We start from the raw sequence: 16666 nt of genomic DNA, 5'->3' as shown, positions 1-16666 counted from the left end.
GTTAACTGACCACAGTTGTAAATAAAATGTAATTCAAAATGCTCAAATATGCAACCTAAATAATTTAAATAACAAACCAAGTGTCTGCTTAAAGCTGAAGAGAATCCAACCTTTGGAACACAGGGAAGAAAACTGGGTCGGTGATGAATAGATAACCATAAAGAGGCTGTTTAGAAAGGCAAGACCCAGAAGTGGGTCAGGGCTGGCTCCTGTGCAAATTAGTGACTGTTTATTTAGCAACTTCTCTCCATTGTGTGTGGCCGCAGGGTTGGAGATTTATTTGGGGATTCAGTTTCCATAGAATAACAACGTTCTTTTAAAACATACTTTTCATTCTTAAAGTGAAACATTTTCCGCTGAGCTTAGGCTGGGGCTCAGCATAATTGGCCCGCTGGAGTAGTGTGGGAAAGAAGGGGGATGGGAGGAAATTTTGTTTTGATTTACTAATGACTTGGAATCCTACCTGGGGCCCAGGAGCCCCTCGCCCTTGTCTGGGTGGGGGAGGGGATGGAGATCCAGTGCCCAGTGTGGTGAGCAGATGGTGGCAGTGGAGGGTGCGTAGGCGGGAATGAAGATGGAGAGAAGCGGGAGAAGACAGGGAGTGACCTCTGCCGAGCCTGGCTGTGTTCAGGGTCTGTGTGCAGATGATTTCATTTCAGCTGCGGTTGAAGAGACCAGAAAACCCAGGCTCAGGTCAGCGAACGTTTTCTGCAACAAGCCAGATGGTAAATAGTTTAGGCTTTGAGGACATAGAGTCTCCGCCCATCCTGCCCTTGTAGCAAGAAAGCAGCCATAGGCAGGTGTAAACAAGCGTGACCATGTTCTAGTAAAAGTTCATTTACAAAAACAAAATGAGGCATGAGTGCTCAGCGTGACCAACTTGCCGCCTTGGGGTCTAACCAAGGAAAGGTTAGGGTGGATAAATCCTGTTTCCTCCGTTTTTCTGCTGACCCCAGCAAATTTCATAGAGTCTGTGTGCCTCAGTTTCCTTCTCTGCAGAATGGGAAGGTGTCCATACATAGCTACCACAGAGGATCAGGTGAAGAGGCAACAAGCAAGGCAAGCAAGGTGCTGGCTCGCAGCCGGTGCTCTACAAGAGTGGATTTGAGCCCAGGATAGGCGGACTGCAAAGGCAGAGCATTTTCTCCTGCAGGGAGAACGGGGCAGCATCCTTCTTCCTCTCTCCACCCCTATGAAGAAGCCCCTGGCTGGTCTTGGGGAGACCTCCAGGTCACTGGCTCCTGAGAGAGGTAGGGGACTGCGGGAACACAGTGGGAGACTCACCCCCAGCCTCCGGATCACTCCCCTCAGCCTCTCCTCCCCTGGGGACCTGCTCTCAGCGACTCTCCACCCCGGACCCCCATGCAATTCATGCAAACTCTATATGCTGCCCTGGACCTTCCAGCTCAGCCCCATTTCTCCTGGTGAGGATGGAGCATGGGAGTGGGGTGGCTTTGTAATACGAAGCATCAGGGCTCTTGCTCTCCCGGCCAGAGCTCCTCCCCCTCCCCCGTGCCCCCACTGCTCCCGGCTCCCTGCTCCAAGTGACGGGGGTTCAGGAGGGCGGGACCTCACAGGCTTTTTATGAGAGGTGGGGACCCTGCAAGGGGCAGCCCCCACCCAGTCGCCGCTGTGTTGTCCTGCCCGTTGGCAGGTGTCGGTGCCCAGGGGCCGCTGCAATCCAGGGATTTATGAGGTGAAGAGAGAGGGAGCGATGCGGCGGATCAGCTCGGCGCAGAGCTGTTCAGCGTAGGGAGGAGAAGGAAACATAATGAATGAGGTGCTGTCCTGGAGAGTCAGCTACCACAGCCCATATATTTCTGCCTAAAAGAGTTTTTATACAGCTCGGCACTTGCTCAGCGGGGCTCCTGTGTGTTTACAGACAGGGTTTTAAAAGGAATGTCTACTACTGGTCTATAAAGTCACAATTAGCTGAACCCTAATTTACGAGCATAATTTGCTGTTGCCATTAGAGCTGGTGCTGCTCCGGCTTGCTGGGAGCTGTGTCTGGAGCATGCAAACGGAGGGAGGCTGGGCTTGTGGCTTGGCCGTGGTGGGAGTTGGGAAGATCCTTGGGAGCAGACGGGGTACAGAGGATATCCCTGACAGGGAGGGGTCCTCTAGCTCAGAGCTTCACGGTAGTTTTCAAATCCTTATTACAGCCCTAGGGATAGCCCGTAGTAGTCTCTCTAGTTTGCTGATGCGGAGCTGAAGCTCAGAGATATTAAGTAACTTGTGTGGGGGTCACACAGCCCGTGAGTGATGGAGCTAGAGCCCGAGTCTAGAGCAGCAGACCATGGGTATGAAGCTTTAGCACAGTCCCTGGCACTGTCAGGGACTTGGGAGGATGACAGACCTGCGCCCCAGTCCATTCCTGCTCACCGCTGTGCAACCTTAGGTCAGTTGCATAACCACTCTGAACCTCGTTTTTCCCTATCAGCAAGATGTGGATGATAGAGGAGCCTATCTCACGAGACAAATGATGGGCATAAAGGGCTTCACCATGTGTTACTTGTCCAAGGCTGCCCAAATGACCACTAACTTGGGGGGACGGGGTTTAAAAAGTAAAAAATTTCCTGTCTCATAGTTCTGGAGGCCAGAAGTCCGAAATCAAGATGTTGGCAGGCTTGGTTCCTTCTGGAGGTTCAGCTTCTTGCCGGGGCCTGCCTCCCTTGAGCTCGAGGACGCATCACTTGGACCTCGGCCCTGGTCTGCCCACCACCTTCACCTCTGTGTGTCTGTGGGTCTCTCTTCCGTCCCTTACAAGGAAAGGTGCTATTGGATGGACCTAGGGTGATCTCCTCTCCAGATTCTTAATTTAATTGCATCCGCAAAGACCCCCTTTCCAAATGAATCCACATCCATCCATTCTAGGTGAGCAGTCTTTCGGGGGACTCCTCATTCAAACCACTTCGGTCCATGGAAAGGTCTCAGTACTGTTGCTTGTTACTGTCATGACCAAGGGTTTGCTGAGAATCTCCACGGCAGCTCCTCCAGCCCGCCCCACCCCACCGCCCCCACCTCCCTCCCTGAAAACGCACCCCCGAGTTCCGTTTGTCTTTCCTTCTCCGGGTCTTGGGGGTAAAGAATCATAGATACTCAATTACCTTCAATTACCCACTGACAATGACTCCACTGGTGAGCATGGTAGAGGCACCTTGTCCTTGGGTGTGAAGGGGGCGGACTGGGAGGGGCTGCCAACTCCCAGGGAGCCCCCCGGCCCCAAAATGTAGCTGGAGGGGTGGCTGCAGAAACAGTTACTGGGACGTCTGTCTTGAGCTTCCAGGGAGAGTAATGGGCTCAGGGATGCAGCTCAAGTCAGGAGACATGGTTTGGGTCCTAAGGGGGTGGGGAAGTGGGGACCTGTCCTCACCCTGTGAATGGCAGGATAGAATAAGTTCAGATGGTGAAAAGACTTAACATCTTTTTATTTCGGGCACCTGGGTGGCTCAGTGGGTGAAGCCTCTGCTTTCGGCTCAGGTCATGATCCCAGGGTCCTGGAATCAAGTCCTGCATCAGTCCTCCCCGCTGAGCAGGAAGCCTGCTTCTTTATCTCCCTCTGCCCCTCCCAGCTGCTCATGCGCACTCTCTCTTTCTCTCTCAAATAAAAATAAATAAAATCTTTCTAAAAAAATCTTTTTATTTTAAAAGTGAAGTTTGGTGTTGCCATTATAAAAGCACTGGTGCCCAGCATGGGAACTGTGGGAAATGGAGACCAGAGGGGAGTAGAGAGAGACCGTTCAACACCCAGGGTCCAGCACCGTTACTTTTTGGAGTATTTCCTTCTAGGTTTCTTTTTTTTCCCCCCATGTGTAATTTTCATTCCACTGGGTTGATGCTGTTCATACAGTTTCACATCTTGCTTCCCCCCCCACCTCCTCTTACAGCATAGAAGTCGTTTCTCATGTAGTGACACAGTTCTTGTAAATATAATTCTTGATGGCCCCATAGTATGCCCTGGAGGGGCTGTGCAGTCATTTCTCCGACTAACCCCTCTTGCCGGACTTCTTGCTGGTTTCTGGGATGTGAGTCGCCAAGGGAACCGGCAGACTGGGCCACGGGTGAGCTGGGGACACCAGTCGCGGTCTCAGGTCAGCTGAGCGGTGCTCACCGACCACCTGCGAGGCCAGGCGCCCAGCCCGAGCTGCGGGAGCTACTGTCAGACCTCTTCATCTGCGGGCAGCTTTATCTTCATTTCTGATGGACCTGCGCTGGGCCCGGCCCTGACACTTTCTCTTTATGTCTCTCGCTCTTGGAGCCTCTCTGTCAAGTAGCTAATGAACTGTAAACAGACACTCCAGTGCTCCAGGGGAGCCCTCGAAGGAGCTCCCAGCTTGCAGCTGTACAGTAAAGAAGGCTTCAGGGAGACAAATAACGCCCAGCCCTGCACTAGCTCCTCTTGGGGGGGCGGGGGGAGGTGCTGGACAGCGAGTGTCTCCTGCACGTGCTCTGCGTGTGGGTGGACAGCGGAGGGGCTCCCCAGATAGCCTTGGCCCTCACGCTCCTCTGCCTGTTGCTCTGGAAGCCTCAGAGGGTCCCCACCCCACCTCCCTTCCCTCCCACCCCTCCAGCCCAGCTATTTCGGAATCTGGTCTGTGACTAGTCTTGCTAGGAGAGCTTCTGGAAAATGCCGATGGCTGGATTCTCCATCTTAAAGATGGGGATTCAGTGGGTCATGTGGGGCTCCCCACTAGATTAGATTATCAAGTCGCTGTGGGAACCCCTGGCTTAGGCTGAAACCTACCACCTCTTGCCAGGAGTGCTCAGAAACTCCCTCCTCATTCTGAGCTTGGCGCTGCTTGTTCTAGTAAGGAGGGGTCCCCACATCACTCTGCTCTGGGAGGGGTGTGTTCTTTAAGCTCTGTCTTTAAAATCACTGGCCTGATTCAATTTCTTCATTTTATAACTGAGTGAACTAATTCCAGGGACAGGAAGGGACTCATCCAAGGTCACCGTAAGGGAGGTGACCAAGAACACACCTCCCCCACCCCCTAACTCATGGCCCTGAGGCCCTGGAGGCTCAGGGCTCCCCTACACTTCCTCAATTCTCCAAATCTTGTTTGGCTGCATTTGAGGATGAGGACAGAGCAGTCCCCCCTGCTCCTGCCCGCCTCTTATCCTGTTGAGCTGACTCTTCAGGCCCCCGGTCCTCTGTAGCCAAGCTACTAAAATCCTGCAGTTCCCATAGGTTGTCTGGTCCTGCCGAGCCTTCTGGCTGCTTTAGTTTCTAGTTGGTTCTGCAAGGAGGGAGAAAAAAGGCAAATGCCCATCACTCTGCTGGGGGAGGGAGAAGATAAGGACCCTTATCTCTGAGGTCCTCTTCATGCTTGAAAATCCCTGATCTTGTCCTAGATCCGCCTGCAGGGACTCGAGATGGGCTCCTCCACCCCTGTGCTGATTTGTGCAGTGTGGCAAGCACCAGGTCCCTTGGGGGTGGGGTGGGGACACCGGGGTGGGGGCATGAAGGAGCAGGAGTGCCTTCCCTGGTAAGGGGGGTGAAGAGATCCTCTTTTGGCCCTTGGGAATGGACAGAAGGTGGGGACTGGGCTCCGAGAGGGGCCTGAGTCCATCACAGAATGTGTGTGCTGCAGACTTTGGCTGCAGACTTTGCGCAAATGAGCTGTCATCTCAGGGCTTGCGTGTCCCCTTTGGTCCGGGGCCATCTCTGAGGCAGGGAGGCATGAAATGGGCCCACTGAAGGAAGGGACAGCAGCTGAGAATGCGGAGTGCCTGAGATGAAATATGGATGAGCCTTTTTCATCCCAGTAAATTGGTAGCTGGAGCTGTGGGCGGTGCTGGCTGGAGGCCATGGGGTTTGTCTAATCTGATAATGGCCATTTTCAGGGACACTCACTCCCTCACCTCTGGTCTCACATTTTGTGAATTTCTTACGTGGGGAGGAAGGGGTAGAGATGGGGGTCTGGAGAGAGCTGGTTCTCTGGAAAAGAGGCCCCAGGGGCCGAGGAAGTCCTGCTCTGTCCGAGGCAGGGCAGAAGTATCCTCATGTCAAACCAGGGCAGTTCTTTCCATCCCCACAAGCACAGGGAGAGTCTCTGCCCCGATCACCTGCATTTCAGTGCCTAGCACAGTGACTGCATGTAGGTTCAACTAGCATTTGCCAAGTGGATGAACAAATCATCTCAGTACCCAGACCCTTCAAAAACTTGCTCTCAGCCAGATATCAGTGAGTAACACGATCTAATTTAAATCTATGCTCTTATATTAGTGGACACTCATTTATTCATTCGATCCCTATTTACTGAGCACCTACTATGTGTCAGACAAAGTGCCTGTGGTCGAGAAGCTCACACCTTAGCGCCATGGGGCCACTGACCATTGCTCTCAGGGAATGTTTTAGAGGTAATTTCCGAAGCTGAAGAATTAAGCTGAATGGTCGGTGTGTTGGAAGTGGTGGTAGGTGCACGGAAAGGAAATCTCTCTTTGAGGAAAGGGGAAGGGGGTCTTCCAAAGTGTTGCCTTGATTGCGCATCCCATCGGTCTGGGCTAGGCTGGGCAGACAGGTGAGATCCCAGGGGTCATTCCAGTTTACATTGGGATTTGGTGATAGGGCCAGTACCCTGGCTCTGGACTGAGATGAAAAGTATCACCAGGTTGTTTCCCATTGTTCTGGGCTGGTTACTATGAACAGCTAGGGGGACAGAAGCAAAACTTTCTCCCACGGCAGCAGCCCCAACTCTGTGTTTTGCTACAATCCCCAGTAAATAAGAGTTGGAACGATGTATCATAAATGTCAAATAGGGAATGCTGATGCTCCTGGGAAGAAGAGGGATATTAGCCACGGAGAGTTCTTGTGCTCATGGGGGTGTGACAGGACAGAAAGGATTAACCTGGGACAGAAAGGGTTAACCTGGGGTGTCCCCAGCCTGTCCCTACCCCACTCGATAAAGGGGGTTCTGGTGTTGTCTCCCGGGATCTTTCCACCCCTTTTGGTCCCCCTCCCCACTCCAGGGAGGGCCCTCATGTTATCAGACCAGCTCTTTGGCTGTTGGGATACAGGATCAGGGAAGATAGGGGGGAAGATCTGGAAAATCTATAGCTCAGGAGTAGGAGTTAGGGCTGGGGATTTGGCAGGAAGGAGGCACCAGGGGAGCCAAATACTGTATGGAGAGAGGTGACAGAGACAAGGACACTGGGACATTTTTCTGACTCTGTGTCCCCTTCAAAAGGTCTGAGATATGGATCTGAAGAATGGAAATAATTTTAAATAACTTTCTGTCTGCTGGACTGTGTGCCTTCGCCATGGGGCCACTGATCATTGGGTGGTGGTTTTCGTAGGGTTACATGTCATAAGAACAAAGACAAGAAATAACACCTACCATCTCCTGAGGGTTACTATGTACGATGTATGAATAAGAATTATCAAATAGCCCACATTTCATTTAACAACACTATTCTGCTTTTTTCTCTTTTACATTGCAAGTTTTGACCTCCTCAGGACTGCTTTTTTTCCCTTCTGTGCTGACTAATGGAATTCCAATATCGGGTCTTGAAGCTGTAGGTCGTTATAACTGCTGGTGAAAGAAATCTCAGCAAGATAAGAGGTAAAAAAAAAAAAAAAAAAAAAAGTCTCCATTTTCCCTGCAGCTATAGGAAAGCAGATTCTAGTCTGCATGAAAAATCCATCCTTGCAAATGTTATTTCGAACAAAAGAGTTTTATATGGCACCCTGACTTCAGAGATGGTTACAATACTCCTTAGTAAACAGTTCTCACTCTTAAAGAATCCCCCGTAATTCTGATTGACTGTCTTACTTAATAATTTATTACCCTGGTGATAATATATAAGTGGATATTTCTGTTTTCTGGAAGGCATAAATACTTGTGAGTTGTCTTTGTAAAACCAAAGGAGGAGATGAGCACTGTCTCTTCTCCTGCATGAAAAAGCATGATCAAACCCAACACTGTTGGAATTCAAATTTAAACAGGGAGTTTGAGAGAACCTTGTCTCATTTCAATTAATAGGAACAGAGTGCAGAGTTTTTACCTGGATTATCTTATTTAATCTTCACAGCTACTCCACTAGGTGGGGGCTATTTCATCTCTCTTTCACAGGTGGGACAATGAGACACAGTGAGACTAAGGTGCCAGGGAACACACAGCAGGTGGGAGAGCCAGGAGTTAGAGTCAGGCTGGCTTAGAGACCACAGTCTTAGACTGAATGCTGTGTACCTGGGGGAAGGCAGTTCTACTTTGTGGTAGAGATGGTTTGAGATGGTTTGAGATGGTTTGAGATGATTCTGGAAAGTAGAGGAAGAAGAAACTGGGGACTTCTTGAGTATCTAAGCATTCAGAGAAAGGGAGAGGAAGACCTGAGAGACAGGGCAGTTTTGCAGAGCCTGGAGGGAAGGAATAAGCACAGAAACAAACAAACAAAACGGAGCAGAATTTAGAGAGTGTTCCTGAGTCAGAATCCAGGAGACTGTAGGGGAGCAGGGGAGTGAGAGGGGCTCAGGAAGGGGCTGGAGGGGCTCTGAGAGGGACTTACCTGGGTTTGGTGGGTGAAAAGGACAGGGACCTCGAGGTCGATGCACTGACATAGTACAATGGGGTGGTGGGCACCGTTTATAAGGAAAAAGAAGTGAGTGGTAAACCCTGGACTTGGGCAGTTTAGAGACCCTGCTTCGAGAAACTTTGTTTAGAGGAGCAGCCAACACACTGGGTAGAAGAAAAGGGAATAAACAGGAGAGCTCACTAAGTGCTCTGACACTCTGCCAGGCTAATTGGGCAATAACTGAGGCCCAAAACCTGGAACAGACCAACTTGTACATTGCCTTTTCCACACAGTCACTCCGGCCAGTAATGAAAGCTGGTACATTTAGAAATGGTGGGCCCCGGGGGCAGTTCTTCAGGTGTTAGCTATAGTGCTTGTTTGTCGGATGTGCTTAGCCTTCTAATTCCTATGGGAAACGACCTCTCCAACACCACCCCCTCACACACACACACGCACACACTTCTAGTGATCTTTCACTACCTAACCCAATATACCTAGATTTAGTTGCTTAAAACAACCATTTTATTATGATTCTGGATTCTGTGGGTCAGGAATTGGGGAAACATGCAGCAGGGCTGGCTTGTCTTTGTGTATATGATATATGGGGCTTTACAAAGTAGGACTGACTCTAGGGGCAGGAATCATCTTGAGGCAATGTCATTCACATGTCTGGTAGTGGTGTTGGTTGTCCGCTTTAACCTCCCCTGTCAGTCAGAACACCTGCCCTTGACCTCCCTAAGTGCCCTGGGCTTCTTCACAACACGGTGGCCTTGAACTTCTTAAATTGGGGCCCAGAGCTTCAGAGATGAGTGTCTCAAGAGGTTAAAAAAAAAAAAAAATGAAAGCTGCCAGTTTCTTTCTTCCTTTTTTTTTTTTTTTTTTAAAGATTTTATTTATTCATTTGAGAGAGAGAGAGAGAGAGAGCTCACACAAGCCAGGGAAGAGGCAAAGGAAGAGGGAGAAACAGATTCTCCATTGAGCAGGAAGCCTGATGTGGGACTCGATCCCAGGACCCTGAGATCATGACCTGAGCCCAAGGCAGATGTCTAACTGACTGAGCTGCCCAGCTGTCCTGGAAGCTGCCAGTTTCTAAGGGCTGGACCTGGAATTGGGGAAAATGTTACTTTTGCCATATTCTAGTGGTCAAAGTAGCCACAAAGTGCCCAGATTCAGGGGAGGGGACATACCCTTGCCCGTGAGATGGAAAGAGAGTCAACGTTACACTTTAAGAGAACATGTAGGATGAGACATATTGTGGGAGCCATGAATGGAAAAATACAACCTACATATACTTAGTGTGGTTGTCAATAATGGTGTTCTTCTAGTCCGGGAGTATGATATTTTGGACCTATAGTGACCCTCTTGGCTACTGGTAGAATGATTCTAAGCTGACACATGCAGAGCTGAGAGTTGGAAAGAGACAGAGTTCTATCGACATTGCTTGATCCTCTGGGTAGAGTCACGCGCCCATCCAGGTCTTCTCCAGGATTTTCACGTTTCTGGCACAACTGAAAGAATTCTTAACCATAAAGCAAGGGAGACAGAGATGAGTGTAACACGAAGGTAGTGTAAGGACCAAGATTTGGGGCTCAAGTCTCATTCTGTGGGGGAGAAACTTCCTCCAGAAGGAGGCAGAACACCTTCCAGGAGAGAAGTAGTGGGAGACTGCTCTGGGGAGTTTCCATCTCCCATGGAGTATATCACCCCCATTTCTTCCTCTCTTCTCACCATGAATTTATCCCCCAAAGAATCCAAGAATCATGGAGATAACCTAGAAGTTGGGCAATTAAAGGTAGCTGCTTTCCATTCCTGTGACACTGAGCAAGTCACTTAAATCTCTCCTCACCTCACCAGTCTCATCTAAAATGTGGAGATCATAGGGTTTTGGGAAGTTTAAATGGGGTGACACATGGGAAACCCTGAGCACAGTCCTGGGCACACTGCAAGCTCTTCATGACTGGAACCTATTACATGAGCTCTTTGGGTGGTCCGGTTTCCTCTAATGTTGACACAAAGAGGTGTTAGCACAGAGGAGTTTCCTCCCCTCTCAGATAGCCTCGGCTCTGCCCAGCCTTCTCTCAGTGCAGCCTGTGGAACTATTAGAAATGACAAGAGGCTCTCTTACAGATTTATATGTATGGGCGCGTGGTAATTTCCATAACAAACACAGACACACTCGGGCGGGGCACATATTCCTCCAAGGTCCAGGAGCTGCATAGGGAACACCTACTAAATCAGAATGGGTGAATAAAGCCCAGATTGTCTTCCTCCCTTTCCCCATGCTAATGAGCTGATCTATTTCAATTATGAACCCAGTGGAAGGGCCTGGCCATGATGGAATTTGCCAGTGGCCTTGAAACTGAAGTAGCAATGCATACCCAGAGACTGCATGGAGCACAGGCATCTTTGTGCCTGTGCACTCCTCCTGGGTATGACCAGAAAGGTTTCGGGATAGCCAGGGCCCAGCAGGCACTTGAAGGGCCTGGCAAAAGGGGAAGGGAATGTCTGGAATGAGGTGAGTAAGGCTCGCAGAATGCACTGCTGTCCGTTCCTTCTGGAAGAGTTAAGATTTACCTGAGTGAGCTGTTATAGCATTTAAGCCCTCTCTCATTCAGTTGGTAAATTTGTGACTAGTGCTTGTGACCTCAAGTCCTCAGTTTTCCCATCCTGAAAAATGGACATAATATTACATGCTTTCCATACTTTTTTGGGATTTGGAGAGGACAAAAGGAGATTCAAAAGAACATGGAAAATTAAGGTCCTAGGGCCATTACAGATTCAGAGACTTTTTGAGCTAGAAAATCATGAGGTTCAAACAAACCCCCTACTTTACAGTTGAGAAAAATGAGGCACAGGGAAGGGAAAGGATCTGCCTGACATTCTCAAGTGCATTCATGAATGAGATGAGACCAAGTTCCGGAGGTCCTGATGCTAACTAAGTCAAGTAATCTTTAGTTTTTCCCCTCATTGCTCAGTTTGCTCCCTTCCCGGTGGTCATGTTGGATGTCAGTTCCTAAGGCTCTTATGCCTGGCAAGATTGGGTAGAGCATGGGCTTATGCACTACGCATTTGTAGTCTCCCTGGGTCCTCCAGCTGGTCTGGGAATTAATATCCCTGTTATATTAATGCTCTAAATATCATATATGTTGATGTTTTTATTCACTTCATAATTAATAGTGTATAGTCTCCCCCATTGGCATCCCATCAGCATGAGCCTACAATTCCCACTGGCTTGATGAGGCTGTTTCTCAGATGACGAGCCATGAGGAGTGGATTAAGTGCTCTGCATGTCCTTCCTCCCCAAGTGGTAACTCATGAATTGAAAGAGTGAGAAAAACTGGCATCAAAGAGGTAATAGATTCTATTTCTAGATGAGACAAGGAGCTCTGAAGCCACCATTTATTCATTCTTTCAATGGCAAATAAACCATAATATGTGATCCTGTGCATATTCTCTCATAATTTCTCACAATATCTAGTGTATGGCACTGGTTACAAGAGGGACTGGAGAAAGGGAGTATGGATAGCTCAGAGAAGTGCATCCTTAATCTTGGAGATTAAATTGCATATGGTGGGAGGTGAGAAGGGGTTATCAACACCATTGTCTCCCAGTGAACCATTGCAACAGCCTAACTTGGTCTGCTAGCTTCCTCTCCTACCTACCCAGTCCATTCTTCACATAGTCAAAAAAGTAGGTTGTTTTAAACACAAATCAGATCCCTCCCATGCTTATGATCCAAATGTCTTATATGACCCACAAAGCCCATGTTGTCAGATTCCTTCCTACTTCCTCTCCTAGTTAGAACAGTTCTCACTGTCACCACATAGCCCGTTTCCTCTACTTACTTTCTTCATAGAAATACAATGAATGGAAATTACCCTTGTTATTGATACATTTGGCTCACTATTATTTATCCAGGACTTAGCACAAGGCCTGGCACACTAGGCTCTCAATAAATATTAATTGAATGAATGAATGAATTGATTGTGCACATATGTTAAAGGAAAGATTCTAAATGACCTTGCTTTTCAATCTCTCAGAGGGGAATGTATTCTTGCATCTAGGTTTCAGAAAGAAAATAAGTTGCATCCCAGGGGCTCTGTCCTTCTACCCATGCATTCCACTGACAATTCTACATATGAGAAACCCCATTTACCTGGGCATTCCCTGAAGCATGGGTCCCTTGGGAAACACCTGCATTGGAGGAAGGAGGTGGAGGTAGAAGGGAGGTAAATGTTGGGTGTTTTCCAAACCAATCTTCTCATCACACATACATTTTTAATGCTGTCAGAATTTAATTTGTTATACAAAACTGGAAGCAGTAGTGTTGTGTGTAAATAGCAAACTGTGGGAAGATTGCTCTCTGCAAATACGTTTTGCCAGACCAGTGTATCCGCAGCAGGTTAATGCATGAGTCGCTGTCCCCAGTGCTGAAACAATAGAACCAAGGGCACCTGGTGTTCACCACCGGGGGCAGGGGCACCTCTGTCAGAGGTGCTGAAGTAGCCTCTGAGAGCTACCAGTGGCATGCGGTCACCAAGCCCGGCCAAGGTTGGGTCACTGCAGTGATAACTGTTGGAAATCATAAGGCTGAAATATAATTCAATTCTAATTTGGCATCTCTTGAAGTTAATCCAGGAGCTTCTGCGACAGCCATCCTATTCTGTTGTAGGGAGGGTATCAGGGCTACGGGACGATAAGAAATTTGGCAGCTCCAAGGGGCATGTCCAGCCTCAGGCGTTGTCAGCCACATCAATAATGTCATGAGGAAGGACAGAGGTGCCACAGATCGTGGTTCACAGCTGTACTCACCATGACATCTGTCAGTTCAGCCTTACACTGCGTGGTTTGAAGCAGAGCCTCTGCCCGAAGATCCCATGCCTCATTATCCTCATTTGCACAGTGGGAAAGTATGTTTCCATTTCCCTCAAGATGGAGAATAAAGCACAAGTTTCTGAATTTCATGGTCCTTGAGAAGTGAATGACAGGTGGTGATTTAAATTATGGGCTTATGTAGTGGAGTGGAGTGACCATTTAAAAATACTTATTAGTCATTTTGAGTAGTAGCTTGTATAAAGCACACAGATCTTCAGTATACAGCTTGTGTGTGTGTGTGTGAATGTAACCACCATCCATTTTTTGGTACCTTCTCCTTGTGCTGCCTCCCGCCTAGGGTAACCCTTTTCCTGACATCTGTCACCATTGATTAGTTTTTCTTGTTCTTGAACTTCACATAAATGTATTTACTCTTCTGTGTCTGACTTCTTTCATTCATCATTATGTCTTGAGATTAATCCATGTCACTGCATATCAGCAGTTCGTTCTTTTTTATTTCTGTGTAATACTCTTTTGTGTGAATAAACCACAGTTTATTGATCCATTTGAATGTTGATGGACATTTGGGTTTTTTCAAGTTTGAGGCTGTTATGAATGAAGTTATGAACATTCTTGTGCATGCCTTATGATGGACAAAGCACGCATGTTGGGTTTATGCCCAGGAGTGAAATTGTTGATCATGGTATATACATATGTTTCTAAAATGGTTCCATCAAGTCACAGTAATGTTTTGGGGGAAAAAAATGATTTCTACTTTCTGATTTTGCCTTTCTTCATTCTTTTAATCAACAGAGAAGATGTTCTAGGGAAGACTCTGTTTAAATAATGTGGGTTTAGTTTTTTCTGGAACATTTTATTGATCAATATTGATTCAATGACTATTCCATATTAATCTCTTCCTAGAAACCAGAGACATTCTTCTCTCAGACCTTTCTTGTCTTTGGTTATCACCTTGAATGACCCCTGATATGGAATGCGAATGAAGTGATGCAGAGCTTAGAATGAATAACCTCTCCTTGTTCCTCCACACCCCAGGTATGACATGTCTGAGAGAAGAATCTGGTCAAGAAGAGCTAAGAGCATGGTATTAACTCCCCTCCCCCTAGTGCAATGGAGGAATCTTGGGAGTTCCATACACTTAAAGCCCAGTTAAAAATCTGCAAGCAGTTTTATGTTCCAAGAATGGGATGGGGATAGGCAGCAGGGGAAATAGCAAGTGCTTCCTCCTTTGTTCTTTCCCATTCTTGTCTTTTCTGTAGATTTTATGAGATTTGGGAGCACTGTATCTACTGTATCTACTGCTAGTATACAATGTTTAGATAATTTTGAGATTCAAAATCAGACTGTATTATAGACAGCTCAACAATCTCAAGGGCACACAAGGATTATTTTACAAATTGTCCTAAACATTGATCCATTCATTAGGAGACCCAGTGCTCACAGTCTGCTTCACCTCCCTGATCATTCTCCCTGACCTTGGGGTCATGAGATGTTCCATTACACATTTACTCCTCTGTAAAATTTCTCTCTCTCAGTTGCTCTATGCTCTCCTTCTTAAACACTAGGTCTCTGTCATTCTTCTCACTCCTTTCCTCTAGACTTCTCGCTTTTCCCTCTCTGCTACTCCTCCCACTCCTTTGGTCTGGCATACCCTTTGGAAAAAAGATTTCTGGGTTCAGAACAGCCAAAAAGGCTGGTGAAAAATAAAATGAGACTCCAACTTTCTCTTGAGATGGAGCTAAAGTTTCTTATAGCCCCTTTAGAGGTAGCAATAGAGGTGGGTAATGGTTTGTGCTTTATGAAATGGAAGCAATCAGAGCTATGCCAAAAGAACCCAAGAACTTCCACCCTGCCTTTCTGAGTTGAGGTTGGAGAAGCTCTTGGCTGAGCTGAGAGTTAAAGGACTTGAAACTTAGGATGAGGAAGGATAGTAGAACACGTTTTTGGTATACCTTGACTTGGATCCCTTTGGCTTAGGGAGTTCGGGGTCAGATAGGCTTGGTGGGACAAGAGAGGATGCAGTGTTCACCCTAAGGCCCTGGGAATCTTGGAGGGTCTCATGGGTTCTTGACATGCCTTTAGGGAGTCGCTGCAAGACTAGGATTAAGAGTTTTGCCTGTATCAAGGTTATTTAACTTCTTTATCAGCCATCAAGTCTATCTGCAGGTCATACAAAAAGTGACCTCCAAATCTGCCATGACTGCAGGATTCTCCTCTGGCACATCCCATCCCTCTGGCCTGAAGATGGTCACTGTCAGCACTTTCCCTCTCTATGTAGATCAATAGGGCCCTTGGATATGACCTCAAGTTCAATTATGACTTCAATTATGGAATAAAGAGGCCGTTATTGCACACCTACCTCTTATTAAAAACACTGCACTGGGGGGCTGGCAGAGAATGGACCTGGGGGAAATCATTAGCCCACTAATTTGAAATCAATTTAAAGTGCATTTGCTTAATGGCTTAAGCATAGTGAATTATCTATAAATTGTTAATTTAGTTGAATGTCACACCAGATTTTCATTTTATAAATTGCATTTTGGGGTTTGTAAATGTATGTGTCCTTTCTCTCCCCTCCACCCATGCTTCTCTTCTTCTAAAACAAAGCTTGATAATCTATCTTCTGGGATTCAACCTATAACAGGAGGGTTGAACACAACTCAAGCCATAATAGGAGGCCTTGTGTGCTCCCACTCATTCTCCAGGAACACACTGCCCTGTGAACGAGTCTGGTGAGTGACGTATGGCCCCATGACCCCCATTCCTCCAGCCTGACAGTCAGCAAAGCCCCCAAAGCAAAACCACTCAGCTAACCTACAGCTGACTGCAGATGCAGGAGGGAGACTTTAGGATTGGAAAAACCACCCAGATAAGCCCAGCTTAATTTAATTAGTTTACAGAATCATGAGCTAAATAAATGGCTGCTGTTTTAAGCCACTAGTTTCTGAAATGGCTTATTAGGCAGCAATAGATAACTGGTATATTGAGACTCGGAGAGCTCATGCGGCTTTCATAAGGTTGCACAGCTATAGGTGATGGTCTGGTTACTACACTATGGGGAAAGGACGTGTCCCAAAGTCCCCCTGGGCAAGGGTCTCAGAGTCCCTGAGTGTGACCTCCGGAATTCAGTGATCCAGGGTACAGGGTGGGAGGAGTCTTACCTCAGCTTCGTTATTTGCTATGATACCTTGGGAGAAATCACTTCACCTTGCCGAGCCTCAGTTTTCTCCTCTGTAAAATAGGTGGTAATAGGTCTGCTTGGCAAAGTTAGGAGAAACTGGTGAGACGGTGGCTTGTGAATTGCATAGTGCTGTACACA

Source organism: Mustela nivalis, assembly GCF_964662115.1.
Source record: "Mustela nivalis genome assembly, chromosome: 10".
Taxonomy (NCBI): Eukaryota; Metazoa; Chordata; class Mammalia; order Carnivora; family Mustelidae; genus Mustela; species Mustela nivalis.
This window is presented reverse-complemented; position numbering follows the sequence as displayed.